Source organism: Zingiber officinale, chromosome 4A (assembly GCF_018446385.1).
Source record: "Zingiber officinale cultivar Zhangliang chromosome 4A, Zo_v1.1, whole genome shotgun sequence".
NCBI classification, from domain to species: domain Eukaryota; kingdom Viridiplantae; phylum Streptophyta; class Magnoliopsida; order Zingiberales; family Zingiberaceae; genus Zingiber; species Zingiber officinale.
This window is the reverse complement of record NC_055992.1, coordinates 117,203,820-117,208,888: the sequence shown is the minus strand read 5'-3', so window position 1 is coordinate 117,208,888 and position 5,069 is coordinate 117,203,820. Positions and strand designations below refer to the sequence as shown.

The 5,069-nt window shown below is 37.7% G+C and overlaps 1 pseudogene; it reads left to right on the top strand.

Annotated features, from left to right (window-relative positions):
* Positions 1-833: 833 nt before the first annotated feature.
* On the top strand, positions 834-4,851 carry LOC121972678 (annotated as a pseudogene).
* The last annotated feature ends 218 nt before the right edge of the window (positions 4,852-5,069 follow it).

Here is a 5,069-nt window from a genome sequence, read left to right as displayed (position 1 = left end):
GTGTTGGACTCACCCCGCCTCCATTGTTGTTATTTTTCAGGTTGATGCTGTCAGGAGAGAGTTCCAGTTGCTAGTCCCTGCAGACCTCGAGGATATTATTGGTCTTTTGGTTTTCTTACATGGACTATGCTAAATTTATTTTGTTTGATGGTATGGATATGGTATGGATTTTGTGATGTCGATGGATTTGGTTTGGTTTTGCTTTTACTACATGCCTGCCTAGACGGCAGAAGAGGTAAATTGATCTTATCGTCGGATTTGTGTTTTATGAGTGTAGTTGAGTAGGGTGGATTTTGAGTCTTCTTATCATTTCTTATTAAATTGCGTGGAATGTCTGTGGGTTGTATTTTATTTCTGTTATTATTCCAGCCGCATGTGGCTGAGGTATATGGAGATGTAGAAAGTTTCAGATTGTCCGCCGTACAAGGGAAATGCTGCCGAAATTTCTTCAGACAGGGACTCCTCCGGGGCGTGACAGCTAGAAACCAAATCATTTTTATCCGGTGAATTTGAAATAAAAGATCTTGGTGAAGCATCTTTTATCTTAGGCATACAGATTGTTTGTGATCATTCATGGTACACTTGGACTATCACAAAAGGCCTATATTGAAAAGTTGCTCACATATCAGAGATTAGGTCATCTGGAGATCATTGGATATTCAAACTCTGATTTTGTAAGATGCTTGGATAGCAGGAGGTCCACCTCAGGTTATGTCTTCATGTTGGCGGAAGGGGCTATATCATGGAAAAACGTCAAATAGACGTTAATAGACACTTCCACTATGGAGGCAAAGTTCATAACTTGCTATGAAGCTTCCAACCACGGGATATAGATGCGGAATCTTATCACAGGGTTACAGATCATTAGGGGCATTGACAGACCATTGAAGATCAACTGTGATAATAAAGCTGCAGAATTATATTCCAAGAACAACCGTAGTTCGTCGAAGTCTAAACACATCGACATAAAGTTTTTAGCGGTTAAAGAAAGAGTTCAGAATGATCAAATAATGATAGAGCATGTAAGGATAGATTCCATGTTAGCGGATCCACTCACCAAGGGTTTGTCACCCAAGGTGTTTCATCAGCATGTGGTGAATATGGGGGTTATTCCTTTTAATGAAGTACCCATTATGTAGGAATCTATATTTTGTGTGATGATCTATGTTCATGAATACATATTCTTTAGTTCATTGTATATACTGGAGTTTTTTCTATATGTGTGCATGATTTTGACTTTTCTTTGATATATGGATATCATATTTACTATTGCGATTTTACATTTGGTTGTGATAAATATGATATGGACTCTATTTGATGTTATAAAGTTGAATCATGATTTACCACTGCAGTTTAGCATAAAGTTTTGGTAAATATGATTCAGATCTGGTTCGGGTCATAAAGATGACTTATTGCGAATGGACACTTGTAGATCACATTTGTGTCATTCTTGTACTACGTACATATCCACATTTGATCTATGTCATTAATGATATTAGTACTGTAATTACTGTTGGGTCTTGTTACAGTTATAGTAGCTACGACTTCTTTAGTCTTGTACTAATTGATTTAATTGACGAGATTGTTTAAAAGGATATTTAACCCATAAAGTTTGACATGTTGAGCTCAACTTAGGGGTTGTGTGGTGTATTAGGAATCAAGTATAGCTCAAGTGGGAGATTGTAGAATTAAGTCCACATGAGTAGACTAGATCCAATTGAGTCCACATGGGCGGACTTAATCTCCATAAGGTTGGGCTCATACTTGATTAACACACACACACAACTAATTGTCATTAAAGTGTCTAAACTCGATTAAATGATCTAATGCTTCAATGCATATAAGGAGGGTTTGGATTAAATAGATGTGGATTCAATGTGTAGATTCAAAATCCGGTTCATTAATATTGATGGGCTGTTAATGATGGATGAGCTTTAAGGAGGATAGTCTCTACAGGATGAACTTGGCATAAAAGATGAGACTCATGAATTAGGGCATGGTTTTATGAGCCTCTTCAACCTCTTCTCTCCTTTATCAAGAGAAAGCTAAGGATTGCCGCCACCCACTTCTGTAAAAGACTTTTCCGCAATAGCAAGAACTCCGAAGATAAATAAGAAGCATTAACCTTTGCGATGAATTCAAGGCAATCATTCATGTGCTATTGTTTCGATTTATATTGAGCTTTAGAGATTGATAAAAGCTAAATCATGTTATAGATACATCCTTTAGTTCATATATGATGTATTTCAAGTCTAATAGAAGATGATAAAGAGTCACTTTCTTTCATTCGGTTACACTCAAACCTTGTTTCAAAAACTTTATGCGTTGAGGCAGGATGCAAGATAGAGGTCGATGATTACCTGAAGGAGAAGAGAGACAAATGGAAAAAGAAATTGGGATCTGGGATGTGTCCCGACTGGCCAACTCCGAGATGTATCTGCCTCTTGGAGGTAGAGGTTGGTGGTGGAGAGGGAGTTCCTTCGTTTCTGCCTCATCCAGATGAGGATAAAGTGGTGGAGTTTGAGATTGAGTAAAGCAACTATGCTAACTCTGTGCCGCTCACTGCTCTTGATCCTCCAGAACCTACAGTTACTTCCGCAAGGGACGTCACCCACTTCACAGCTGCAACAAAGTTCCCCAACAAGACAAGAGAAGTGATTGCAGCAGTCAAGATCCAGACTGCTTTCCAGGGTCATCTGGTAAGAGAAATAAATTTGGGGAGTTTTAAACAAACACAAGACACATAAGCAATAGTTACAGATCAGAATTACAGAAGAAATGTTGTCTTGGAAAGCAAGTATGGATCACGTAAGATTGTGAATGATGGGTTACAGTAGCAAAAGAGGCTTCAGACTAGAAGACCTAGTTGAGAACATTGGTGCCGAACTAGTCAGACAAGCTGTTGTTAAGACCAATGATTTGGCAGGGGAAGGAACTACTATATCTGTTGTTCTTGCTCAAGGCATGATTGCAGAAGGTGTTAAGGTAGTTGCAACTAGTGCTTGTAACAATTATGAAATAGGAAACATGATAGTCGAGGCATTGAGCAAGGTCGAAAGGAAGGGTGAGGTTACCCTTGAAGAAGAGAAAAGTGCTGAAAACAATCTTTATGTCGTGTAGGGAATGCAATTTGATCGTGGATACATTTCCCCATACTTTGTTACCGACAGTGAAAAGATGACAGTTGAATATGTGAATTGCAAGTTGCTTCTTGTCGACAAGAAGATCACAAACGCAAGAGATCTTATCAATGTTTTGGAATTGTAATTAAAAGGTAATTCGTTTACCAGACGTCTTCCACAGTCATCCTTAAGTTATTTGAAAGAAAATAATCCGTAATTTTGAGGATTTATCAATGTTTTTTGAAAAAACATATAATCTCGATTAGTCTTATTAACTATCTTTGAGATTACCAATCCGGTCTCATAGAAATTTTCTACCGGTCATCAGGATAAATCGAGAAGCACACGCGATGATCAATCTAGAAGTTCAGCATCCTTTGAAGATGCTATAAGAGTTAGGTATCCGGTATAATTGCTGAAGATATTGAGTAAGAAGCTCTAGAACTCTTGTTGTGAATAAATTAAGAGGAGCGTTGAATAAATCAATGTTTTGGAAAAAAAAAATGGTAATCATACTTATCCTCATTGATTATTTCGAGGTTATCGGTCTGGTCCCATAAAATTTTTTACCGGTCGTCAGGATAAATCAGGAAGTGCATGCAGTGGTCAACCAAGAAGCCCAATATCCTTTAGTTACACCCCCTATTTGGAGAAAAAATTCTTACAAATACGTCATAACTGGGGTTCAAACCGCTGATGCCTAGGTGATAATCTGGCTATCCTACTGAGACATCATGGCCCCGGAGACAAATTAATATTTTGGAGAAAAATAATTAATCAGACCGGGTAACGTTGAGCTTGGGGTGATCGGTCTGGTTCCACAGAAGTACATCAATGTTTTGGAAAAATATGATAATCTCAATTAGCCTCACTGAGTGACCGACTCGGTCCCATGGAAATTTTCCATCGGTCATCAGGGTAAATCGGGAAGCGCACGCGACGATCAGTCCAGAAATCCAACATCTTTTGGTTATGTCTCCCCCCTCCTCCTCGAATTTGGAAGAATTTTTTTTTATAAAAATATCATAGTTGGAGTTTAAATCGTAGGTATTTAGATAATATTTTAAATATTCTATCATGATATTAGAGCCCCTGGGACCAAATTAATATTTCGGAAGATGCTATGAGAGGTGGGAATCCTGCATAATTGCTGAAAATATTGAGTAAGAAGTTCGGGAACTCTTGTTGTGAATAAATTAAGAGGGACATTGAATATCGCCGCACTGGAAGCCCCTGGTTTTGGGGAGCGCAAAAGTCAGCACTGCATGGCATGGCAATACTGACAGGAGCTGCTGTGACCAAAGAAGAGGTTGTCTAGCTGACGAGGATGTCTTGGGTACTGCCGTCAAGGTTGTACTTACCAAAGATTCAACCATTGGTGATGGTAATGATAGAATACTCTCTTATTAATGATAATATATTATAATAGAAAATAGAAAATAAATAAATTAGGAAAACATATAAAAATATTAAGAAATAAATAAATAAATATTTTCTATTAATAATTATTTCTAATAGTTATTAGAAGGAAATAAATAGAAGAGTAGCACAGATTAGGAATCAAATCGAGGCTGCAGAGCAAGAATACTGGAAGGAAAAACTTAACGAGAGAATAGCAAAGCTTTTTGGTGGTGTTGCTGTTTTTCAGGTTGGAGCGCAAACCGAAACTGAACTAGAAGAGAAATTAACTTTAGCAGAAGACAATAATGATCAATCTAGAACTAGCTAGTTCAACCAAAAGGCACAAAGGAAGAAGCATTGCCCGGTTAGAAAAGTGTACGTTTGCTGGTTCTAGAATAAAAATATGGTGGCCATTGGATAATCAGTTTTACTCAGGTGCTGTACGTTCCTATGATCCAAGAAATATGAAGCATACAATTCTTTTTGATGTTCGGGATTTTATTTGTGTTGTATTAACTCGTGATCAATTTTATGTTGATGAGTATA